Genomic DNA, 12,861 nt, shown 5'->3' with positions numbered 1-12,861 from the left:
TGATTAACTGCATTACATCCATGCTGTACTCTGAAGGAGGCTTGGCACCCGCGGTAGGGAAAAGAAGTGCATGGCCACGTTATTAAAAACTTCCACCTAGTGCATATGGATAAGAGAGCTAGACTGAGGTTGCACAGGCACCCCTGACATTGGCATTTCCCGACTTCTGAGTGCTTGGCTTTGCAATTCAAATACACACCGTTTTTAATATTCATAATACGAAGTGCCGCCAAATCCCAGGCCCTTTCATGCTGAGCAATGTACCAGAGACACAGCCTCTGCCCTGAAGATCTAGCAGGGTTAAAGTTTTACTTACACAGAATGTAGTTGGAAGTTTATGAATCAAACACAGCTGGGTTTTTCCCCCTTTTTTTAATATGTAGATGGTAGAACTTCTCCTACCATGATTCGAACACCACATTTATGTATTTTTCTTGTTAGATCATCGAGGAGCTTGAAATATCAGGGGGTCTGTGTCAGGTGGCCCACACAGATCGAGTGACTTGCAACACAATACAAGGAACAGTGGCAGCTCAATGTTTAGTGAAACTGATTTTGCAGCTGATAATTAACTTTAGGCCCTACACAAACTGTAAGCAGCAACAGGCCTTTCACATTTTATAGAAGTAATGTATAAAATGACCTCTCGTTGCTCAGGATACAAGCCTCAAAAGGAGAAACTAACTTGATGTTTCACTGGTGACTTGGAAAAATTGTGTTTTATTTTTAATCCTCTAAATTGGCCTAAAGAAATAAACTTCAAAGGACTTTGGGGGGGAAAAATAAGACTTGGGCACTTTAGCTACTAGAATACAGAGTTTGCTTGAATATGAAAGGCTTAATAACTGTCTGCTTTGCGCCTCAGACGTCTCATCTTGTCAGGATTACATTAAACGTTGAAAACTGCAGAAAACTTCAAAGATGCTTCTGAGGCCACTGCTCTCTGTCTTTTCCCATTAGCAAGTGAAAAATGGGTCTCCCAAATTGCAGCAAGAAGGCCAGATACAGCACAGCGATCTAAAGTCAGTCACAGGCCCCAACCTGCAGTGCTCCGTCGCCGGGGGGGCCTTACACTTCATGTTGGGAGCTGCAATCTCCATGGGCTGTGCTTGGTGATTGCAATGAATTCCTTCTGTGAAAGCTGCCATCCGAGGCAAGTCTGAGCGACCCCAAAGGAAGAGCTGGATTCAACCTGCGGTGAAGCCAGTGGAAAGAATCCCATTGGCTTTGCTGCAGGCCCAGATGGATAATGCAGTGTAGCACTAGCTAATCAATGCATTAAACTTCAAGACTTAGAGGGCCTTTCTTCTCCAGAGCAGCTCAAAGCAAGGAAACTAAAGCCATCTACTCATGCCACATTTTCTCCCATGTTTCCCCTTCATTATACCTGCCCCTGCTGTTGTACATGTCTAATAAATTTGGCAGGTCTCAGGCAAGCAAAAGAGGCCATTTTCACCATATTCCAGATCCACTGAAGTAACGAAACAGTCCCATCACTGAGCACAGATCTGCACATTGTGTCACTTCGACCTCGGTAATTCAGAGCTGTCTCCTATCATCCTTATCTAAAAGATCCTGCTGCTTTGCGACACCGTGGTCCAAAAATGTACAGCAATAAGGATTGAATCAGCTAGTCCAAGTGGTAGGTTTTGGCTCTGAACTCAAATAATGGTTGAGTTTACTTTAATTGCTTTTCTTTTAATGCAGGCACATATTCCATATTTCCCCCCTAAGAAAAACCAAACTGTTTGTTCAAAGGAGTAGATTTAGTTTATGTGACTCTAACTTACCAATATCATTTAATAAACTAGAAGCACTTAAAATAGGCCAGTTCTAAAAATCTGTTGCCTTTATAACCATCTGCTCAGGACAGAGAAGTCTCCTTCGGGTACAGAGCACGCTTGCAAATTTTCACCACGTCTTCTTTTCATTGCGTTCCATGCATCATCATGCCATTTGGAGTTCCTTGTAGGTGAGGTGGATCGATCATCGAACTCCATTTCTACTCTATACTCTGTGCATTATCTATCTTTGCTAAGAGATTTTAAAGATACTGTCTCTAGAGGGTTTGGTGGTTGATTTGATCTAAAAGGTCTATACGGAGGCAGAAAAGAGGTACTTGGATGGAAGAACTAGACATCTGAGACGCTTGCATATTTTTAATCTACCTGATGCATAATCAATGTATAACTTCCCACTGTACAGTGCATACTTCCTCAGGGTCTCCCACTAGCTTCATTCAACCCTAGCCTTAACCCTACATCTTGGGAAGAATAATCAGAAACACAAACATAAAATGTGTGAGCCCTGGCTAGATGGCAGCTCTGTGGGAAGGGATCTGGGAGTCGTAGATCACACGCTCAGTATGAGTCTGCAGTGTGATGCAGCCACACAAAAGGTGAATGCAGTTTTGGGATGCATCAATAAAAGCAGCAGGTGCACAACACGGAAGGTGTGAGTGCCTCTATACTTGGCACTGCTTAGGCCTCATTTAGATACTGTGTGTAGTTCTGGGCTCTGCATTTTAAAAAGGATGGGAAGAAGTCAGAGAGGGTCCAGATTGGGCAACAAAAATGATCAGGGGCTTCGAAAGCAAGTCATACGAGGAGAGGCTGAGAGAGCTGGGCATGTTCAGCTTCAGGAAAAGGTGCTTCAGAGGGAACATGATAGCAGCCTTCAAACACTTGAAGGGTTGCCATAAAGAAAAGGGAAAGTACCTTTTTTCTCTTGCTGCAGAGAGGAGGATGCAGACCGATGGCTTGAAGTTGCAGCAAAGCACATTTAAATTGGAGATCCAGAAAAACCTCTTTACTGTGAGAGCAGCAAGGCAGTGGACTAGACACCTAGCGAAGCTGTGGACTCTCCATCACTGAAGAGGTTCAAGAAGAGCTTGGACAGCTACTGGTCAAGGCTGATCTAGGTGTAGCGATGCCTGTTTTTTGCTGTGGATATTTCCCAGGCTTTTGGGCTTTGCAGGTTGCCTCTATGCATGTCAGGGTGCTCTTAAGCCTCCCTCAGAGGTACCGGGCATTGGCTGCAGCCAAGGCTCTGGACTTTGACCGGGGTGGGCTAATGCTCCTGATGGGAGCAAAGCCAGAGGTTCCTGGCTAGAGGGTCTTGCCCCTCTACTCAAGGTCAGACTGATTGCTATATTGGGGGTCAGGAAGGAGTTTTACCCATGGTCAGATTGGTCTGGACGGGCGGGCATGGGGGTGGGGGGGCTTGCCTTCCTCCGTAGCAGCAGCACAGCCTCTGCTTGGGATCTCTTGCCTGTACACTGACATGTCACAGAAGCAGGACGTTGGCTGCCGTGGTCCCGCTGCTTTACCTATGGCAGGTTCGGGTGTGATGTCTATTGTGTCAGGATTGACAGTACTCTGCTGGAGAGTTTACACTGTGGTTGTATGGGATGGTTTGGACAGGGATGATCCTGCCTCAGGCAGGGGTAGACTAGGTGATCTCTGGAGGTCCCTTCCTGCCCTGTTTCTCTATGGTACGGTTCTATGAAGATGTAGCTTTATGCCCTTTCAACAAGAGAGCACCAAGAGCAAAAGCTACATCAGTGTGGAAATTGTTAACTTTCCTCTCTACATAACACAGTCTAAAAATACAGCCAATCTTGAATCACGATTCTTTCACAAACCTTAGGAATTACTTCCTCTTTCACACACAGTAATAGTTTCAATCAGTGTTTTTATGGGAAGGCATGGATAAAAATCAGAATACACCAAATGCCTGATCCTCTGCTGGGAGGGCACAGAGGGGCCAATGAATAGACAAGTTTAAATGTGCCTTAACGTAGCTAAGAATATGACTCAACATGATTTGTATAACCCTTAAAAGGCCCAACTTCCGACTAGCCTCTCCCTTGAATGAATTACTTTAGCCAGCATGATCTGCTTATGGAGGCTAGTATGTCTGGAGCTGGGGCCTGTCCCTTCTTGTATGTAAACGCATTCGAGTGATCGCACAACAATGGGTAGCATCCGCTCACTGCATCTGTGCAAAAGATGAACTTGTTTCCTAAATCGTGACCAAATAAACTAGAGGCAGCTGCAGCCAAGCCTGCCTTAGGGCTTGATGACTGAACTAGGATTTCACAGAGACCTGGCCCTCGATTTCCCCCCTCCTTTAGATCTAGGGAATTAGATCTAAGCTACATTCACAAAAACTGCCCCAGAATGGCTACGGAGCCACTCCTCTACGACTGCAGAGCAGCAGCACACAAGGCAGACAATCGGTGTCTCAGGGCAGGGCACGTACTAGTGAATCTGCAGGGGACTTTGACCTCTCAAAGACAAAGCAAATATTTTTTTTTTAAACCTGAGTACTTTGTATCCGCTATACAGCAAACCAATTATGCGTCACTGCCTCTTCCACTGAGCTGTATTAGAATTCGGCCATGAAGCACTTAGGTCTTTGGGGCAGAGAGTGTTTGGCTTTTAAATGGATGTACAGAGCTCCTATCCCAGTGGGGCTCAAGCCCTGATTGTGGCCTCTCCGCACAGAGGAATAAAAACCAAAGCATGATTACTATTCATCTGTATACTTCTTGTAATACCTGAGGGCTGCTTGTACACAGGAAGCATGCAGCCACCTCTGGGGGAGAACACAGAAGCTGATTAGCAGAAGCTACACGCAGCAATGCTACCCAAAGGTTTCGGAGGAGAACGGAAGAAGAATCCTGGCTCCCATTAAAACTGCAGCATGAGTGGAATTTGAGAGGCAGAACATAAAGTACAAAATTGGAATCAGGCCACGGTGCTCATTTAAGACCCCAGCTCCTGTGGAAGATGCTGTAGGACCTCAGTCTCTGAGTCACATTAAATATTAATATTGATACTCAATGACCATCTTGAGACGGCAGTAGACACTAGTTGTGCCGTGAAGAGTGTACAATGCAGTCTTTGGCCTCCTGACCCTGGCTCACCCAGGAGGCCATGCACAAAATAAGTCTTACAATAAACAAAGATGCCATGGTTTGTCTCGCTGGCAATTTATCTAATGGCTGCGAAGGCACGGGAAAAATAAAAGGAGGAAGATGAAAAGAGCAGCGTTACATTGCTATGGCAACAAGAATTTTCAAAATAAATACCTTTGCAGAGCAGAGGTTGCCCATCCAGCATGCTGCAACGTGCTTCCAAATAAGTCAGTTCCTACTGTTCCCCCCTGGGCCCTGATCCTGTACTTGGATCCTCCTGGGCCTTGCATAATAACATCAGGAATTCTGCCTGAGGAGCTGATCAGTCACCGTCACTGGTTTCTGACCAGGTAAATCCCAGATGTTTCCTTACCCACTCGATGGTGGCCAGTGGCAGTTCTGCATGGAGCTGTGGCCTTACACTCTGTCCGCAATGACCCCAATATTGGCAAGAGACGCGGCTTCGTTCTGAGTGCCGTCAGGGCAGGGGAAGTGGTAGAACCTCCTTTGCTGGAGGTCTTCAAGCAGCGGCTCGAAATGTATTTATCCAGGAAGGTTTAGGAACAGCGAATCCCAGATCTCCGTTGCATCAGACGGCCTTGAAGGTTGCTTTCAGCCCTCTGATCCTATGGCTATGGGAGTTAGACCACCGGTGACCTGATTCTGCTCTCTCACATGCCTTACCCCACAAACAGCCCAATGAAAGATGCTGTTAAGTATGAACAAGGGGATGGGAAATTGGCCTTGACCCATCACATTGCATCTTTTCTTCACCTGCCCTGTTTTTGGGCGGGAGAAGCTGCATTACATGCTTTCTAGTCCTGCTTGGGTGGGAAGGCGGTTGCTCATTTTGGTCCCAGATTCCTGCCTTCCCCTGCACACCTGGTGCTCAAGGTGGCTCTGGCTGCCATGGGGAGGCCCCAGCACTGCTGATGCATGGTGCTCCGGGCACAGAGATCATTACACTTGTTAAAAAAGTGAAGTCCTTGCTGTTTCCTGCTCTGTCCTTTGACTTGTGCTCCCCTTGTCTTGGCCGAGTGCAGCTATGATGGGCTCAGCTTCCCATGATTGGGGGCAGGGGTAGGACAGAGCTCCCATTCTCTGGCAGTCCTGTTGGACAGCTGGCATCTGTAGACAGGAGGGGGAACAGGCATCAGCACTGCAGACAGAGAAGTCCTAATGGTTTCCGTGCGGGCCACCTCTGCCTCATGTGTTGCGGCACCTTTCAGTAATTTTTCCAGCCCCCTGTCAAGTCTCCCCTCCAGACATGCCTGGGGAGGCTAGGCCGTGGGTGATGGGATTTGCTCCCATTTTTTGCTACTGGCCTCACTGCATCAGTGTGGACAAAGCCATTGGTAAGGCTTGCAAGGCTTGGAATTGAGCTAAGCTGCCATGGTCCCACCTGAACCTTGCAGAAGTTTGCTCTGACTGCGTCGCGGCAGGGGCAGGCCTCCTCTGTCACCTCAGCTCTGAGGCCTCCAGGTCAGGAAGCTTCTCCTGGAGCTTCTCCCAGCTCTACCTCCCTTCCCGTCTTCTGTGCCAGGCTGAGCCCCTGCCGCAGGTCAAGAGCCAGTTCTCTCCTATGGGAAATGACCTCTGCTTGCATGAGGCAGTGTCTTTGGAAACGGCTCCCACTCTGCAGAGGGGTAAATGACTCCAGAAGGCCCAGGGAACAGGGCCTGTTGCTGAACTACCTCCTCCCAGGATCCGTGCATTGGCACGGGGGGGGGTGGAGGCTGGTGAGTGGGTTGGGAGGGGTTCTCACCCCCTAGGAAGATGTGGACCATGGTGAGAGCTGTGTCCTAATATCTTTTGATTGACCTTGCTAACTACCTGGAGCAGTTCAGGGTAGAGGGGAGGGAGAGAAGCCAGATAAAATCTGAGAACATCAAACAAAACGTAATCTCTTGCCATTGTGTGGTGGCCTCTTCAGGAAGTGAGCACAAGTTCTTCCAAGACAACCTCCCCGCCCTGCAGCATGAGCACCCTGAGTTAGAAAAGCTCCCTGGAAGACAAGAGGGCTGAGCTGGTGGCCCCAGCCTGCCCAGACTCCAAGCCTCCCCTGACACCTTGGCGGTTCCCTTCTGCTGCCCACAGATCCATGCTGCATGCTCTGCTGGGGAGAGCAAATGCAGCTGTACTATGTATAAGGCCCTTGCTACATGTTACATATATTATGCAATTAACAGGTGAATCCTGCAATAAATTTAGACAGGTCATATGTGCAAAGTAATTATCACCTGATAAAAATGACTCTCCAGATCTAAAATGAGCCAACCAGCTATTGAGTTAGTGCTTGAAAATGTATAACTCTAGAGCTGGTTTCTACCTTATTTTAGCAGGGCCCCTAGTCTGACGTTAAGCCTTTGGAACAACCCATGCAACAGCCCGTGCCTGGGTGGAAGGGCCGCAGAAAGCAAGGAATGGTCAAGATGTGCTGCAATCACATCATCACTGTGAAGAGGCCTTGGTTTTGAACTGGCATGGTTGCAGCTATAGCCGTCCTACCCAGTGGGAAGTCTCCTTCTCCCCCTGCTCCCCCACTGCACCAGTGCATGGAGGCCTTAGAGGAGAAAGACTCTCCTTTATTAGCCAGGTGAGGATTTAAATAGTGTTAACCAGCACAGTGGGGTTGCAGTAAGGACAGAAACCATCCCTGCAACTGAGATCATAACTGGCTGAGGCTGCGTGAGCCAGCACACACTCAGGCTTGCCAATTCCCAACCTTCACAGTCAGGAGCCAGGTTGCCAAAACCAGGAAACCAGCTTAGAAATCACAGTTTGGCTTGAAATGACAGACACTGGGCTCCATTTGTTTCCCTTCCAATTTCTGAGTCTTTCCTCGCTTCACATTGTCAAGCCTTCCTGTGCAATCACAAGGGCTAGGCATTTACTTTCTTTAGAAAAATCAAAGCTGGGGAACTTTTAATTCCAAGAGAAGGGGGTCCAACGAGATCCCAAATATCATGAGACTCATGATGAAACTGGAAACTGCTGTGAGACTTGTCTCCTTCTCCTCCAGCTGGGCTGCCTTTGCTGGGCTGACTTGCTCTAAGAGAAATACCAGCTATGCCAGCTCTATGCCTGGCAGGGAAGACCCCCTAAGGCTACAGATATTCTCCGCTAGGGACCTTCCGGGCACAGCATGTCTGGGTACATTTCTGGGTACAGCAGCTGAGAGCCCTGATCTTGATGAGGGCCTCGAGGGGCTGCTGCAATTATGAACAAATAACCACGACTTTGTATGTGTCCCCCAAAGAGATCCGATTTGTATTTGCTGAGGGAGAAGGGTCCATTTCTACCTTTCAGTGCGGAATGCAGTAGGGATTTAAGTTTCCTTTGCCCACACGATGTACCAGTTTGACGACGGGGTGACATGAAGCCCATCTAGCAAACCCAGCGCAACTTGCTGCCTGGACACTTAGTTCAGTTTAAGCCTGGGTGATATCGGTTTAATTTGCAGGAGCATGAACAGGCCCAGTCTGAGTAACCAGGTGGTCTCTGGGCAGTGCGGGGTGCTCACAGGCTTGAAGAGGCCTGTTTTCCTGCACAGAGACTATACAGAGATACTGCAGATGTGTGTTGCACCAGGGCTTCTCTTCTTGCTGTGCCATGGCAGTGTGTATCAAGGCTGCAGCTCAGCACAGAGGGGCAAGACAGCATCCCCCACGCCTGGCCCAAACCCAGGCTGCCAGAGGAGGCACCACCCTCTACAGAGGAAGTCCTTCCCCCACCAGGCTCAGTGGAAGAGGGTTTCTTTAATGCTGGGAGCCCCGGAGGGAATGCAGAAGACAGTCTAGTGCACTGCACCTTACAGCCAAGGCCAGTTATGTAATGTGCTTTTCTGCTGTTGCTGGCTTGTTAGCAGATGAGACAGCCCCATTAGGCTCCCTCCTTCGGCCTGCTACAGGTCTGTTGTGAAGAGGGAGCAGGCGTCCCTGGGCTCGTGAGACTCCCGAAGCAGCGCGCTTTCTTCAAGGAGCTGGGCTGGGCTGTTCTCCTCCACTTGCCATTCAGACCATGCGAAAGGAAGCAGGCTGCATCCTGGCATCCGTCGGGACCGGCCTGCCTTCAGCTGCACTCAGGAGAAACTGGAACTTGCAGGAGATTATCATAACAGGCCTGGTACTGGGGAGGTGGAAAGGGCAGAAGTCTGAAGCCAATTCACGATGTTTGCAACAGCTGCCGGCAGGGCTGTGGGGCTCAATGCGCTGAGAGGAAAGAGGCAGCCACCGGGTCTCATACCTCCTCGCCTAGATCTGGTGTGATTCTCTCCAGGGCTGGCAATGTAAGAGTTCTGGTGAGTTTGTGATCTCCAGCACAAACACCAGTTTCAGGGCGCTGTGATCTTAAGCCGTACGATCTCAGTCCAGGCTACAGCTCCATGCGGTAGATCTCATCTTACTACAACACAGTGTGACCCGATAAAACAAATACCGTGCCACAGCTATGCATGAGCTTCAAAGGCTGTTAGGCCCACTTAGTCCAAGCCCTCTGCCAGGACTTATTTAACTCACACTCAGGGCCTTTGCTTCCGGGACCCAGGCGGAGTAAGGCTAAACAGAAGGTCAGTGCATAAGTTCAAAGTATCCCGTTGAAGGGAGCCTTCTTAAAAGAGCAAACTAAGTTTTAACGCTTTAAATAGATGCCGTAATGCTGCCAGCCTAGCGCAACACCAAGGGTGGAGCTGTGGAGGGATGTGTCCCCCATTCAGGAATGTCAGGTGGGCCACGACATAACCCACGGCCCACGTGCCAACACAGCCACACACGCTGCCCTTGCCGATGGTCCCAGAGGGGAGCTGGGACACCTTCTCCCTGTTACGCCATCATGGGAATAAAACCAGAAGAGCAAAACGCTCCTGGAAAATGCCCCCTTTACTAGTGACATGGATTTTGAGGGGACTTAGCCTTCCCCACACCTCGTCCCTTCTCCACTGCTGTATCCTGCTGCACTGCCTCTGTCCCTGTATCTGTCAGTATTCAGCAGATTTCTCCTCCATACCTCCCCTTTGGCTAACTAAACCACAGCCCTTTCCCCTTTGCATGCCCAGATCGCCTAACCACACCAAGCAGCAACAAGAGTGCTCTCCAGCTGATGTCACTGCTACCTTCAAGAAGGAGGCTGACCTGCAAACTATTTTTAGCCCTGCTGTAAAGTTGTGGAGCTATTCCAAGCAAATCTCTGTACTGTAAGCTTCAGGATGCTGACAGGCTCCACACCCAGCGCGTGCGGCGGGGGCTTTAACTGTGAACGGGGTTGGCTTGTGACTTGTCCCTGAACCGTCTGTCCCTACCCCTTTTGTACCAGGGTCTGGTTTATGGTCCCTTCAGAATCAGTGCTGCATTTTCCCCCGTCACTCCTTTGGAAGAGCAGAGGCTCTGCAGAGCTGTGTGATGCTATCCTTCAGCCTATGCTGCTCCAGGGACTGCAGAGGAGGCTGCTCACCCATGAGATTCATGCCCCTCATCTGGCTTGCTAAGCAATGGGCCTCAGCGAGGCACACAACAGGATTCTGCCCATCTTACTTTGCATCAGGCCAGTTGCTGCAAGGAGCTGGCAATCGCTAGGCAAACGTGGTGACGTAACTGTGGAGGCAAAGGGAGGAATCTTGCACGTATCGTCACGCCAGTCTGACTCAGCTCCTGGGCCCGGGTGATCCAGGAAGGAGCTCCTGAACAGCCGTGCATCAAGCACCGGGGTGGCTGGCTTAAGCGGCTGTTCCCTCTGGAGAAGGAAGAGCTTGAGGGCCGTCTGCCAAGCACGGTTGGGTGTGCAGCAGGTGCAGAGAGTGGGCAACCAGAGGAGGAAGGAGCAAAAGGCACTGAATACAGCTGAGCTGGCGCCATGGGCCTGACAATGACAGTGGCGGGACAGGAAAGACTAGCTGGCTGGAAGGAGAGCAAGGAAATGGAAATGGTTGAAATCAGGGTGTGTGTGAGTGAAAGGGAGCAAGGGGGGGATGAGTCAGGTCTGAGTGGGAGAAGGGAGCATGTGCAGGAGTTGCCCCAACCACGAAGCCCCCCCCCTTACCACTACTGTCTTCCCCCTCCACTTCCATTTTGTATGGGGTTAGCCAGCCCCTCCCTCTGCCTTCCAGGCATGTGGGACCGCTGGCCCCTTCCCTCCTCCACAAGATTTTGGGGAACTGAACGACTCCAGCATGTGGCAGCGGGTGCACAGAAAGGTCTTGCGCTCTCATTTCTTTCAGGACAACTCCCTTACCTGGAAACAAGCTGGCCTTCAAGCTGCTGCAGCAGGGGCCCGCTCCGTCTGCAGCACCCGGCTCACCATCTCACCGAGCTGGGGCTTGGAAAGGTTTTATCTGCTCAGCTTTTACCAGATTTCCTTCCTTTAAAATCATCCCTCTGGGTGGCCTGGATACTTCAGATAATACTCAGCCTGCTCTACCTGCCAGGCCTGGCTTTCATTAATATGGACAGAAAGAATCAGGGAACATGAAGCACAGCTAAAAATTTCTCCCCCAGCTTTGCTACTCCTTAGGGTCCTTGTTCAGGACCTCTCAGTCCATGTCAGAGCCTTGTTCCTAAGGGAAGCACTCCTGTCTCCCTTCTGTATGGTTAGGGTAAGAAGCTACTTGCCTTTTAGAGTCAGGACAACCCATCTACCTGCTTCCCAGTAGCATCCACACCTGATAACCAGACTGAGTGCTTCAAGCAAACGCTGCCAGCCTGTTGCAAGCAGACTCACTCCTGAGCAGAGAGTTGCTTTAGAGAGAGTCACCGCATGGTGCTGGGCGCTTCAGTTTGCTGCAGAGGTTGGCGTAGCTGGTCTGCCCCTTCCGGAGGCATTTATCTAACGGTGCTGGAATTCCACGTTACGTGCGGTGCAGCCTTTGTGCCGACAAAAGTCAATCAACCGCTAGGAAATGTTTATGGTGCTCTGAGTACTGAGAGGGAGCATTTGGTTGACTGACAACCGGTATATGTGATGGACAGGCTGTTTGTTTTAGTGTGTCTTGTTTTATAACAAAGCAGAACGGTATAAACTGCTCAGGAAGGACAGGCAGGGGAGGAAGAGGAGGAGGAGTTGCACTTTATATAAAAGAGCTGTACGATTGCTCAGAGCTCCAGTACGAAACTGGGTGTAGGCCTGTTGAAAGTCTCTGGGTTAGGGTAAGTGGGGAGATCAACGAGGGTGATGTTGTGGTGGGCCTGCTATAGACCACCAGACCAGGAAGATGAGTGGATGAGGCTTTCCTCAAACAGCTTGTGGAAGTTTCCCAGTCACAGACCCTGGTTCTCATGGAGGACTTCAGTCACCCTGATATCTGCTGGGAGGGCAATACAGCAGTGCACAGGCGATTCAGAAAGGTTTTGGGGAGTGTTGTAGACAAGTTCCTGGTGCACGTGTTGGAGAGGATAATTAGGGGCCATGCTTTTCTTGACCTGCGGCTCACAAACAGGGAAGAACTGATGGGGGTGCAGAAGTAGATGGCAACTTGGGCAGCAGCGACCAGGAGATGAGTAAGTTCAAGCTCCTGAGGAAAGGACGGAAGGAGAACAGCAGAGTAAGGACCCTGGAGCTAGACAGTTCTCAATGGTGGCAGAAGACAGAACAAGCAGCAATGGGCTCAAGCTGCAGCAAGGGAAGTTTAGGTTACATATCAGGAGGAATTTTCTCATGAGGGAGATGGTAAAGCACTGGAACAGGTTACACAGAAAAATGGTGCAATCTCCATCCTTGGAGGTGTTTAAGACCCGGGTTGACAAACCTTGGCTGGGATGATGCAGCTGGGGCTGGCCCTGCTTGGAGCAGGGGGTTGGATTAGACGTGACCTCCTGAGCTCCCTTCCACCTTCATTGTCTATGGCTCTATGACAGCCGGCCTGGGGGCCTGCTGAGTCCAAGGATGCACTTCAGACACAGAGCTATCTCCAGCAATGCTGCCTCAGCACCATGAGTCTCTGGATTCAATGC

Source organism: Crocodylus siamensis, chromosome 13, assembly GCF_052110815.1.
Source record: "Crocodylus siamensis isolate JL-2025a chromosome 13, ASM5211081v1, whole genome shotgun sequence".
NCBI lineage: Eukaryota > Metazoa > Chordata > Crocodylia > Crocodylidae > Crocodylus > Crocodylus siamensis.
Note: the sequence above shows the minus strand (reverse complement) of the source record.